Genomic DNA, 14,434 nt, shown 5'->3' with positions numbered 1-14,434 from the left:
CACCGATCTAGGATACTAGGCTACATCTCGAGCTTAATCGTGTAACTGCTGATTTTATGACAATTAAAATTTCGACAACACACGATTCTAATTTGCACTAACACAGTTGACTCGACCGTTATAGACGGCGATACCTTTTTTTTTTACGTGACTTATTGTAGATTTGCCGCAGATGGCATTAACTACTTGGCCGGACAAAAGACGGCGACACCACACACCGGATACTTCATACAAACAACCTCGTTTTGCACAGACACCACACATTAACATTATCGTACACGCGCATCTGTGTCTGTGACGTCTGACGCCCAAGACTAAACTATGTTGAAAGGGGTGAGGTAAACCTAACTCAGATGCTGGTGGGGAGCGCAGAATTGCTGTTCTATATGTAGTAGTATTATTCCGTATTCTGTGGCGATCCGGCTTACCACCTATCACTTTGATCTAACAGAAAGCTCAGTGAGGGTGATTAGTTCTTGCGATATACGTACGATAAGGTGCAAAAGTCCAATCAGTTTCTTGCAAAGTAATAAATTAACTGGTTGCACTTAAGACCTCCTGGTTACATGTCGTTTCTGTAATAGACCAAAAACACCTACAAAAACATAAATATTATAATAATGACAACTGATGGTACAAAATTTCATCACTGTTTACAAATAATTCACAGGGCTCCCTGACTGCGCTTTTGCTCTTTGATTGTACATCTGTGAAAGTGCATTTCTTCGAGACAATGACGTCATAAATCGTCTGAAACAGACTTATAAGGCCAATGATGATGATGATGTACATCTGACTACCCCAATTGGGATATAGTTGTGAATTAATGTTATGTTACTTTAAGGAAAATATGTCCAATATGAATGACGAAGAATTGATTTTCTCATGACTCATTTGCGTAGTTATTTTCCACAATCAACCTTCAACCAACCATTTAACTTATCATGCTTTCTTTTTTTGCAGGTAAGATATCATCTTCAATCCACCACGAGAGGATCTGCAAAGGTTTGATTTGATATTAAGTAGACCCTCGAACCGCTTTGAAAATCGGGTAAGATTCTGTTTAGTCGTCTTATAAAGTACCTTAAGATAATTTAGGATAATAGGATTACGAAAGTGGTATAGAAGATGTTAGTGATACCGTAACGAAAACTTTGAGGGATGATTCAGGCCATGGTTGATATCAAATGAAATTTTCCGTCGCAAAAGTATGTCGCCTGAAAATTATTTTAAAAAAAGTACGGACGGAAAATCCCACTTGATATTAACTCAGAATCGTGGTCTAAATCATCCCCCTCAGTATTCGTTACGATGTGATTAACACCCCATATAAAGCGAAGGTTAGCGGTAGGGCTGGCAGAGGAAGACTTAGAAGGACGTAGATTGACCAAATTGGAGGTGTCCTTAGGAAAGGTTCAGTACGATCTACTAATTATTGTTAAAACATGTACCTTACTTTTATTAATTGAATACAAAAATTAAAAAAACCCCGACACGACAAATAGCCTTTAAAAAGTGAAACAAGACAAATGTCAGTAAAAACAAATGCATAAAACATATAACACCCCTCTTTGCGTAGCGTCGCTGGTTCAAAATGTCTTGATTTGTAATATTTAAGACGCCGAATATCCCAAATTTTTACACAAGTGCAAACCATTTGAAACCAAATCGATACTGTTTCTTTCTTTAACTATCTACGCCTTAAAGTGAGTGTAAGTTACGAGAAGTATATCAGGATTGAAGCAAATGACAATGAAATGTCTGCTTAGACCAGTGGAAAGTAGGCGTGAGTTAATAATGTATATATGTTTATGCCTTGAACATTTTAGGTGCGACCATGATATTTGTATGTTTCGCATCATCATCGCCTTAGCGTTATCCCGTTTTTCACAGAGTCCGCTTGCCTAACCTGAAGATATAACAGGTCCGGTTTTTTACAGAAACGACTGCCCGTCTGACAGGCTCAATACAGGTTAGGTCACATACCGCCGAAAATGCATTTCTCGGGAATGTGGGTTTCCTCACGATGTTTTCGTTCACATCATTTATGATCCAAACATGAATTCGAAAACGAACTCGACAATTATTGGTTTAGGCCTGTGCTGGATTCGAATCTGCGACCTCAAAGTGAGTGGCAAGCGTTCTACCAACTGGGTTGACACGGTGTATATCTCGCTATTATTTTAAGTAAAACAAATCAAATGCCATCGATCACCAGTGAAGGTGCTCGTGCGCAAGGCCGCCGACCGGTTCTGCTATACTTAATGCTGTTAAAGTTACCGCTTTTGGTATAACTACCTCTACACTCAATACAAACCCACATACAGACATTACTTTACTTATCTGTTGTTGATCTGTTGGGACATTGTCGAAATCACTTTGTGAGACTGTCTTTTGTTTGGTAAGGACTTTACAGAGGAGGACGTGCTTCGGAGGGCAACCCGCAGTAGAGCAGCGTGGAGTATGCTCCATACCCCCTCCGGTTGATTGAGGGGAGGCCAGTGCCCAGCAGTGGGACATATATAGGCTGTTTATTTTATGTTATGTATCTGTTGTTCAAACTACCTTTTTAGTCGCCATAAAGTAAAAAACACGCAAGCACCTTGTTGAAAAGTCACATTCTGTTATTGTCTTCAACAAAACCTCAATTAATTTCAATCCGAGTAAAAATTTAGACAAAATTTTGTTACCTGGATTGAAGCTAGCTTGTGTATTGCAAGTTTTTGTTAACATAAATCACATCATCATTTTTTTTTTAAGAATTATAGCTACTAAAATAAATTACACTATTTTTATATCACCAAATGTGTTTTTTCAAAAAGGCGCTAATTAGTTTTCACTATATGAGAAATATTTGTTTCCTACTGTTTTAAAACGTAGCTATGGAGGAAGTTAGAGGGATAATCAACATCAGATAAGGCAGTGGTGGAGCGTTGGGGTCACGATTCGGAGGTCCCGGGTTCGAATCCCGGTGGGGACATGTCACAAAAATCACTTTGTGGTACCCAGTTTGGTTAGGGCATTACAGACTGATCCCGTGCTTCGTAGTCGTTACGTGAGCCATATCTGTGACCTTTGGCACCTTATTAATAATCCTGACACCAAGGTTGATGAGGTTGGTCATCCAACTTACAACAGTTACAACTCACTCTTTAGAAGAATATAACATAAGCTTACGACTACGTCATTGTGGTAGTCAAAAGTACATCCATCGCAAGATGAACTGAGTACCCACACCTCACCGAGCTTTCTGTTAGACCAACGTGATAATGGTGAGCCGTATCGCAGTCTATGACGGTCAAGCCAACTGTGTTAGTAGGATATGATTACACACTGTTTCAAAAATAGATTGACATTGATTTTAAGTATCGAATGACTCAATTTGATAAACAAACATAAAATGAATACCTACGTTATTAGAAAGGCAAACGTCCTTGTTTTAACGATATTCGTAACCAAATTGGAAAAATATTATTAATATTATAAATGTGAGTCTGTCTATCTGTTAACTTTTCACACTTAAACCGCTGAAGTGATTAAGATGAAATTTGGTATGGAGATACTAGACAATATATCCACCACAATCTATTTATTGGCAATTTTACTGAATTGCAAACGAATGCCACAGATTTTAACTTAGCCTAACTTAGCTTAGCCTGATCTCAGTCTAGCTTAACTTAGCCTAATCATCAAAAGAACTGCGACTGAACACACTTCACAGGCACTTCAAAACATCGCATCACAAGAACTACAATACCAATAGTTATACAAACTCATAGAGGAGTGGAGTGTCGTGAAGCCATTGACCTTCAGAGCACATTGCTATTGTTACTAAGCAACAGGTGTTAGTTTCATACCAAGTTACCATACCATATCACATATGGTACCTTGTTGATATTATGAAGTCGTCATGCGGCTTCCCGGATCCGTATCAGGATAGGAAGAACAGATGTTTCATTAACAGGATTCGTGTGTTGAGCTTCAGGATGTGGGGTGTTCAAATTATGAAGTTACTTTATTCCTTTATTGAAACAGATTGGTATAAGTAAGATTGTCTACAAGAGATTTATATCTAGTTTTTATTAATGAAGTTTTTTGTCGTATCGGTCGTTTGAATGCAGGAACTGTAGAACTACATATATTTCGCCACACCACAATAAGATTAGTCAAAATTCAAATTCATAATTCAAAAATATCTTTATTCAGTAGATAACATAGTTACACTTTGAATCGATAATATTTACATAACGAACGTCTCATCCGCCTAAAACTACTGCAGCTTCTCAAAACCTGTATAGTCGGGGAAAAGAAGTTGCGAGAAAAACGTCGGCACAAGGCCCTATTATTGTTATGTCATCAAAAATATTTCAGTTTAATTTCGTGTACGATTTTCTAAGCAGTTGTAGATAAGTGTCTGATTTAATAACTTACCGAATAGATAAACTATCGCACAGTTGTTTAGTAAGTTTTGTAACAGACTAAGTAATCTAGGAAGATTTCGCCTAGTCCGTGCAACTTGGACAGAGCGACGATCACCTTGTAACCAGCCAAGGTCTACCACTTAGAATGTTTCGAGTCGACTTAATATCAAATTTCGCAAATCTCACACATCGGAATTGCTAAGTCCTCATTTTCTAAGATTAAAGAGTTCGATGCCTGCAATGAACAGGTAATTATAACGACATCAAATGATGAAGCAGATAGCAACGATTAATAGTCGTTATTGGTCATATTGCCAGTCGGATTGCTTGTCAACCAACAACATTTCTCCAATCAGTGCTTGAGTAAAACTGACCATCACGTAGAAAGCATTTCTTTGGTGAAAACAGCAAAAACAGCGCTGTATTTTGATGATGGTAATGATAGTAAGTTTTATGCGCTGGAGTCTTGCTTTCTCTTATATGCTGTCAAGCGCTGCATCGCTTGAAGAGCGCTTGCGCAAAGCCAGTCGCTCACGGCCGCTCGGACAGGCCGCACGCGCGTTGGATCCTTAACAGACTGTCATCGTAATCCAGTCAAGTGTACAGTGTTGTGGAAAAACAAATATTCAGTGCTAAAACACTCCGTTCATCCAAGGTGAAGCAGTGCAAAAAAGGATCATCTGTGTTTTTGTGGACGCCGTCACGCGCGTTGAGTCTTTTTTACATCGGTTTGCATTACAGTAATTGTTTTTGTAATTATTATTCTTGATTGGTCTGAGGTCGTTCTGATTTATCTCTGATTGGTGGCAGGGCTCTTCCTTATCTTTAACACCTGTTCAGGTTTCTTTTATTATTAGTAAAATGATATTTTTATCGTCACTTAGTTCGAAGTCCCGAATAGTAAATTCCGGTTTGCTACTAAGTGAATCATTTACATTGAATATCTGCATAAGACTGAGTAGGAAGCTGCAGTCAATATGCACTTATCCACCTTGAACATTATCCAGTGTAGAGAGATTAGCTCATAGACAAAAAACAATTCAGCACTACCAAATCTGTCCATTGTGTGTACTTTCGCAACAATGGAAATTTCGCATATAGCAGGTATCAAATTTTTAATGACGTCTCTGTCGCTCATATAATGTCAATTGGATAAGGCAATGTTTTGATTGCTTGTGTTGAAACGCGTTACGATTTCATAACACCAGCTGGCATGACTTTGACAGTCAAAGCGCACGTATAGTGTTATAAGTAGGTATATGAATCACGTGACAGTATGAAATCATGTAGTCAAAGAGTATTTTTAAATAAACTTAACTTTGCGACGAAAGTAGACATATTGCTGCAATTTGCTGCTAAGTGCAATTTTCTGACAACAGTTCAACAGTAGTCACTGTAAAAACATTTATCATAAAACATGTTTTGTAGGTGCCTGAAAGGTTGCATAAACCACCGAAATATTTTTGATTCCCATTAGATAAACAAAGTAACAATAATATTTTGTCAAAAAGAATCGTCTCTACAATTTATCTCGCTGGAGTATTTTAGCGACAGTTGACACATTGTTTATATTATCTTGTCAACAACGATATAATTTATTATGTATCTTATAATTCTATCACCTACGCCACCCAAGACTAAAGTTATGATAATAAAAATAACTTTCTCACACTACTTCATATCAATATTTATCGCAACGTGAGAAATAGTCTGCAACGCCACATATCAGCGAGATAAAAATTAAAGAAAACTATATTTCTGTCTTATATAGGTCAAGTATTGATATTTGAAGAAGTACTTTAAAATTACGCTTCTATTTGTTGTAATCACTGAATGAGTATCGAGTTTATCAAGATTTCTGCGTAGAATATTAAATTGAATATTTAATTTGATTGCGATTTTAATCATTTAATCAATTTCAGATTTATCGTCGTAAATTCTTTAAAGTTATTTTGCCTTTTAATAACTCGATTCGAAAACAAAGATACTCATCTCGGCTTTCTCAAGAATACAACGTTAGTAAGAGCAAATTGGTTTTTGTTTAAGCCGTAGCTATGGTCACCGGCTTTACTACCGCCATCATAATCTAGTTGGAAATCAAATTAGCCGTCCGGTTTGTTGAATATTTCGTCATTCCTGTTTGTAGTGGCATTCATTAGTGAACAGCCACTATAGCAGTTAGTAGATCCGTAAGTCGAAAAACATGTTCGTTTCGCTCTCGGTGAGATTTCTACGGTGTTTTTACTTTCGCCGTTTAAGTACCGCACTTGTGCGTTACAGATGTCACGATCTTGCAAAAAATAATCTGTAAACGCGAACGAAATATAGAAAGTGTTTTACTTTTTCAATATAAATAACGAATGAAAGATTTAATAAAGCTCTTATTGCTCACGCATTAACGTGACATTTGCAAGGAAACACTTAGATTGAAGTGGTCAAAGACAACCTTCAACAGAGGAGATAAATACATGAACAGAATACCGGTAAAATGATATTTTAAAGCTAATAGCAATAATTCATTTTATTACTGCGGATCAGTTCCTAAGATTACAAATATAGACACTATAGTATTTTATTGCATAGAAGCAGTAAAAGATAATTGCAAACAGTATATAGAGTAGCTCATGCACAGTAAGTTTATTACAATAAATACTCGTACCGGATAACTACAAACACATGATTATGACTCGTCGATCAGGCGAGTTGGGGTCACTCTTGATATGGATGTGATGAACGAACTGTTTGGTGACAGGGACCTCGCCCGTATAATAATGATTGAACATGTTAGAATAGACAATCCAATAGTCGGCGTTTACGACGAGCCTGGGTTACCAATTACACTAGAAATCTTATATTAACCTGCTTTAACACCAGCGTTTTTTTTTTCACATTGGGCACGTCTTGTTTTGGTACAAAAAAAAAACGTTAGTGTGGAAGAGAACTTAAATGAAAAAGTAAAATTTCGTTAAAAAATGTCGGCCGAACAAATACTAAGAAAATGAAAGTTATACTGCGTGACGTTGGAAACCATAGCCCTTCAGAATGTGCACCAAATACGAAGGAATGTGAAAATCTGTGATGGAGAGTATTAAGATGACACTATTAATAATTCATAGAGAACATGTTGTTTTTGAATATGTTATAGGCGATGGATTGCCCACCTGTCTCGATAGCATCATTATCATTGTTCATCTTTATCACGCAAATACTAAAAGTATTCTCACATTATCTTGATTGAATGTATGTAATCACTAACTTCATCTATAGTGCAAACAGAGAACCTTGTTTCCCTCGGATTGGCCAATGCAGTCACGAAAATTGGCTTCTTAGGTCTTAGCCAAGCACACGATTATGTCAGTGATAAAAATGACACTGTCACTGAAATGTCACTGTCGATTGTAATAATCGTTTGCAACTTGGCTAAGGCCCCTGTTCTGTTTAGATCATTTACAAAAGATGTACAATCAAAGAACAAAAGTTCAGTCACTGTCATAATTATAAAATGTATGTTTTTGTAGGTCTTCTTCTTCTATCGTGTGGGTTGTGAGGTGGATTACCAACCTCATTAACCCTAGTGTCAGGGTTACTATTGAGCCGCCAAAGGCCCCTGACATGGCTCATGTAACGACTACTCATTTTATTTCATTCATTTTTGTAGATGTTTTCGGTCTATTACAGAAACGACATGTAACCAGGAGGTCTTAAGTCTTAAAATTACTTTGCAAGAAATTGGACTTTTGTAGCTTATCGTACAAGGCCTATAACGTATCCAATTATTTTTTCTAAGTTCTTAAACTGTCAAAGCTTATTACAATCTCTCATTCACAACCAATACCATATCCTGACCGTTTGTTGTGGGAACCATACGATCTTTCATTCAATTTAGATTTTTTCCCTTCATCCGTTTATTGATAAACAGTCGATTATGAGAATGGGGTCGGGACATAATACGCGTTACATAGATGAGGTAGATGCGGTATTGTCTTTGCAAATGTTTACTAACATAATTATGTATGTTAGAGCGTAACCTAGAGTTTGTTGATCGGGTTGACTGTTTATAAAGTTATCAGAGTCGTGAGCGTTTTTTATTAGATAGATGATCGCTAGATCACCCTCCGCTTGTAAATGCGGTTTCAAATGGAATCCTCCAGGCTTTTTCAACACTAGATAGATATAGATAGATTGTGGGTAATTGTATTGTGTAGTGAACCTTCGCAAATTTAGTAAGCCTTGTACTACGTGAGTTTTATTGTGCTTAGCCTCCTACAAAATAATCCGATGTATACTATTTGACGACGGCGTCTAAATCGCGTACCGTAACCAAACACCACATCATCGATAAAAGAGTATCTTGTTTCTTCGATTGTTTTTTATTTACTTTCGCAACTTATACTGATACATTGTTGAGACCTTGTGACATTAAAATGTGTAAAAATTAATGTGGACGAGTCACAAGTTTACAACAGTTACGTTACAGCCTTCCTGGTCTAGCAGAACATAGTTGGTATTAGATTTCTTGATGATTCAGACATACCTAGTTTCAAATTTAACAAGGTTCTGCTTCTCTCTTGTGTAAATCCGTGAGCCCCGTTCGGAGATCGGATCATTCGAGTCTCGTTTCGTGCTCTAAACCACTAAAGTCGGCTTAGAGTTTCAATTCATGTTTGGATAATTGATTTCCAGTGGTTTCCAGCATATGTGTCCGGTTAAATGTAATAGGCTCATTATATAGCTGCCGAGAAGTGCGTGTATAAACTATACACCTGTGTCTACCCCTTCGGGGATATAAGCGTGATCATATGTTACTGCCTCTCTCAATTCCCCTGTATATATATTCGTTGTATATCCGCAGATAGATAGAATTATAGTATCTTAGACCTAGATAATCTGCTCTTCAATTTCCTCTCTATTTGATTAACTACATATTGGTTGGCCTTTCTCTCTCAATTAATTAATTCCGTATCAGTCGGTAAAAGCCGTTCTAATTACACAAAGGCTGATTTGTCTATGTTGACCAACATTTGTTCATTATTATGGGATTACCATCAATTTATTATAGGTTCCCTATTGCGATAAAATTGTATTTAATGTTAGTTCTATTAATGGCGTCAAGTAATTATATAAATATACTAGTTATCAGTAACATTCTCATAAATATGTTATTTGTTATTAGCATTGCTGTTCCTGCCACTTGTTTAAAGTTAATTTTATTTAAAACTGCGAAAATCAGTGACCGAACATTTCGTTTTTCGATCAATATGAAGATTGATGTTATACAATAGGCGTCCAATTCAACAAGTACCCTATTTCAATTAACGTGAACAATTGCCATTGATGTATCGTTGTGTTCGTTTTGTTTAACATTCGTATTGTCAACAGATTCAACTTCACCTCATATGCATTATAAAGTACAAAACTCTTCTATAGTATTCGACTCATTGTTATCACGAACTGGCCATTAGGTATTGTTGACATTGTATTATATATATCCATAGGTACTCGTGGCGTCATGGTTTGGTTACCATTTACGTCATTCAGTATTTGTGTTTGACAAGCGTCGGTTTTTACACAATTCGTCGGGTTTTCAACAGTTTTTCTCAAGTCTTAAAGTCTTACTGGATTAGCAAAGGTCAACGAGTGATGAATGGTTTCTTGCGTTCGTACTTTGTAATATTTGTATAATAATAAACAGAGGGCGAAATGTTGATGGTAAATGTGTTTTGCAAGTACCTTAACAGTTTTCAAAGAGTTCTGAAGTACGTGTTTTGCATGTTTTTTTCGAAATATTGTTTTTCATACATGCAAAGAAAACGAAACGATTTTTTAGATTTATTGTCTTGAGTTTTTTTTAGTGTAAAAATTTATTTCCATGACAACTAAGAGCGAAATCCGTCACATAATACTAGTTTTATTTCTACCGTAGTCATGTGAATAGAAATACCTATCGAAATAAATTGCCACCTTTTTAACATGTTTTTGTGGAAAGGTCTTTGTATATGAAATTGATTAATGATTCCCGCGTCTTGTGGCTTACATGTCTAGAAAGTGTTGGAAATATTTTCGTTGTAATGACTTCTATTCTTTAGTAGCAATATTGTGTAAAAGTTATTTTTGACAGCTTGGTTACGGTTGTATTTATTGCGTATAGAATGACACAGTTGCATAGTTATATTAGGAACATAATGTAAAGAAAAGCTGTTGCAAATGAGTATGTAATTTATTGATATTAATCTTGTTTTTATTTGTTTTTGGTAGTGTTTTGTGAGGTGTAAAATTTATCTCGAGAAAGAAGGCAATTTTGACGTTTTCTTGAACTTATAGTTATAAAGTTTCGTTTGACCGTTGTGTTTGACAACTGACAGCTGTAAAAATTCTGTAAGAACATATATTGAACAGACGTTACTTTTCTATTCAGATTATCAATAACGAGTTTTCCACCAAAATATTTTCCAAGGTTACACAAGCAACGAATGCAGGCCGGTACAAAACCAATCTGTCTATTGAAACTGACGGAAGTCATACAAAAAACTGTGTCGTCTGAAGCGGAAATATACCTTTGTTTTTTTTATTTCGAGACGATTTATAATAAAACTAGATTCGTTCCAGTCCGTGGGAGATTTTTTGACTGTCTTTGTTAATTCTCTTAGCAGTTTTTATATTTAATTTTATTTCAACTTAATTTGTGTTGTTTTTGTTTTGAGCATTTATTTTAAGCTTGTACTCAGCAGTGGGTATAGTGTAAATAGATTTACTTTTGTTTTCAATTTCTGTGTGTATGGCTCCTGTGTTAGGACTTCGTAAGTATTAACATAACATAAACTCATGACTAAATTCCCCATTAAACTAATCAGTCGCTTCACTGTGCTTTATAAGTGGCAGCCGTATCATCGTGTATAATGGTTAGCCAACTGTGGAATACATCGTCTCAAGAGTGACTGCATGTTATCTTCTGATTGCTTGTGGCTTTATGGCTCTGCCCAGCTCATTAGGAGCACATACAAACTTTCCTACGTTATCAACAATGTATTTACTATCTACATGCTGTATTGTATTCTCTTCAACATCATTAGTGTTTGACACAGGCTTTTATCTTTCGAAGTGCATACCAAGAGTGGCTGCTATTAGATCATACATTATTTTTATTTATTTTAATCTAGAAAAAGAAGCCAGTCTAAGATGATCAAAAAACAATCTCCTTTTTCTTCGACTTTATGAATTAAGTAACAATGAGTACGACGTTTGACCGCTTGTATTGATGACGTCATAGGACAGTATTTCCATACAAACGCGAATGAAAACTTTCGTTTTGACGTATCGTAAAAAGTATCTCATTTGACTAGGTTGTCAAGTAGCCTATTCATGTTGAGGTGGTAATGTTTTTTCTTTATTCCAGAGCTAGTTCATTATGAGTTTCAAACTTGTTTTATATTTTGTTTGAGGTTAATTATAAACTGTTTGTGTATCAGTATTGGTTCTTAGAATAACGATATAAGGCACTGTTTGCCTATTTCTAAATTGGTATTACTTGTTTTGTTTGTGTTATAAACATCTGCATGATTATCATTCTATGATATAGCCGTTTGTTCTATAGATAGTCTGAGACGAAATAAAAGCTTCATCATCATCAATTTAAGAGCCACGCTCTTGTCGGTGTAGTACTTTCCATTCCAGTCTATCAAAGGCCAATTCCTTGACTTCCCTATAAGACACGTTCCATGTAAGCTCTTCTTGGTCTGCCCCTTCCTCTCTTTCCTTCTAGCTTTCCTTCTATGATGTTTTTAATAAATTCGTCGCGTCTTATTAGGTGTCTAATCATCTTGCCTCTTCTGTCCTCAATAATTCCCAGTATTAATAAAAGCTTACCAAGTTTATAAAAAGTAAGTGAATGTCGTAAATTTGGTGACGGATTGTTGATAACCCGCAGGTTGATAACTTGTCTGTGTTTATTTGTCTTCAGACATAAATACTATTTATTATTCATTTACACCATATTTTTTATTATTCAATGTATGTTTTGCTATTTATAGATCTGCCACTGCCTTTACCACTTACTGATAAACTATCTGATAGTCAGATCAGGCTATCAACAAGTTGTAAAACAGATCTAAAATGTCCGCTAGTTTCTAAAATGTCATCTATCTGAATATTATGTTCATGACGTGATATCCGTTGACGTATATTAACAGCAAAAGTATCGCTTTTTGCAATTTTAGCTTCACTTCTATTTTCTTGTCTGCTAAAAAAATTGTCTATTCCCATAGTCCCTAATGTCCACACCACTGAACATTTATTTTAGACCGGCCGTTGTACGTCAGCTGTGACGCTAGGATTATAAAAAGATTAAAAAAAAAGATGGCCACCGAAGTGGAAGGAAGTTTGTACGGGAAAATAATTTTACGTCGCGTATACCGGTGTATTTTTACTGGAGAATATTTTGACATCGTCGACAGAGACAAGAAATATTTTTTGAAATATTTTTTTTTGTTTTTTTAAAGGGACTTAGAATTTTGAACCTTGAGCCATGGTAGCCCAGTTGGTAGAACGCTTGCCTCTCACTTCGAAGTCGCAGGTTCGAATCTAGTACAGGTCTAAACCAATGATTGTCGAATTCATGTTTGAATCATAAATGATTATCACGTGCTCAGCGGTGAAGTCACATCGTGAGGAAACCCTCATTCCCGAGAAATGCATATTCGGAGGTAAGTGACCTAACCTGTATTGGGATGGTTTTCCCTTCGCGGGTTGGAAGGTCAGACAGGCAGTCGCTTCTGTATAGAACCGGACTTGTCAAATCTTCAGATTAGGTAAGCGGACCCTGTGAAAAACGGGATGATGCTGATGACATTTAGCAAAAAGTAACTGATTTGACTAGTTAGAAACAAGTCTATTGACATAGGTATCCTATATCGTTATATCCTTTTTAGGTATAAGGTAATACGCCTCACCACCTGTCACGTTGGTCTAACAGAAACCTTGGTGAGCTGTTGGTACTTACTTCATCTTGCGATGGATGTACCCTTGACTATCCCTATAGGCTAGTTTCTAACTAGTCAAATCACTTACTTTTTTCTAAACGTCAAAACACGAAATTACTATGGAATTTGTATGAAAAAGCACACTGTGACGTCATAGAAAAACATGACGAAATGTCGCACTTATTATTACATTGTTCTTTAAAAAAGAAAACTTTTTTTCACCTATAATTGTTTTTGTCTTTATTTAGTAATCAGATTTTCATAATTCTTAAATCCACTTTATTGCACAATTAAAAGCAAAACAAACACATCTTATAAATAAAACACCTCCTCCAATGCGTCACATCGACGCAAGGTGCCTAATTCTCTGACAGAAATAACTACCAGCTCTAGCATCCCCCGAAGCCCCGATAAGACGCATTGAGAGATCCTAACAAATAGCTTTGCTTCTGGACCCCAAGGACCCATCATCTTTCATAATTTATCTTTGACCTAGAAACTACCCAATTTGGATACAGTCGTGGACTTACGTTATGTTATGTTTTAATAGTTTTATTCTTACTGCGCACTTCCTGACTGTCATAATTTATCATCATAATAATGCATACAAACTATTCAAAGTTGCAAAGCCAGTTCTTTTTTCTAAAAAGCTGCAAAGAAAAATACATTTTTCTTCCGAGTTTTCTTGCTTGAGTGAATTATTTAAAGAGGTTTCAGAAATGACTTTCTGGAGCACTTTGACTAATAATGCTTTGCGACGAAGATTCTTTTATGTCATTTCGTTTTTCCAAAGAGATTTGTTTTGTTTTTTAGACTTTAAAGAATAATGTAATAAGATGCGTCTGATAACTTATCGCTCTACCTACCCTAGTAGGATTTAGGATTTTTTTTACTAGGCTGGATCGTCCCACTGTTGGGCAAAGGCCTCCCCTCTGAGCTTCCACTTCGCCCTGTCCTGAGCAATCTCTCGCTCCCCGGGGTCTGCCTCTGCCCCTGCGTCCAAGAGGTATTTCTTTGTTTGTATACTCTTCATAGAGG

The 14,434-nt window shown here is 36.3% G+C and overlaps 1 protein-coding gene across 8 annotated transcripts in view; it reads left to right on the top strand.

The window, feature by feature from the left end:
- The window catches only part of LOC126377829 (IQ motif and SEC7 domain-containing protein 1), a 296,986-nt gene that overhangs the window by 203,799 nt on the left and 78,753 nt on the right, over positions 1-14,434 (top strand). For 4 of the 8 annotated variants that reach the window (XM_050025769.1, XM_050025765.1, XM_050025766.1 and 1 more), the window contains exon 1: positions 4,939-5,161. The exons of 3 other annotated variants lie outside the window; for them this stretch is intronic. The gene's annotated coding sequence lies outside the window, so the exon portion shown is untranslated. Of the gene's footprint in view, positions 1-4,938; positions 5,162-14,434 lie in introns of those variants that run through there. One more of the 8 variants, XM_050025767.1, reaches the window with a different exon arrangement.

The sequence above is a fragment of the Pectinophora gossypiella genome, chromosome 24, assembly GCF_024362695.1.
Source record: "Pectinophora gossypiella chromosome 24, ilPecGoss1.1, whole genome shotgun sequence".
In the NCBI taxonomy this organism is placed as follows: Eukaryota; Metazoa; Arthropoda; class Insecta; order Lepidoptera; family Gelechiidae; genus Pectinophora; species Pectinophora gossypiella.
This window is presented reverse-complemented; position numbering and strand designations above follow the sequence as displayed.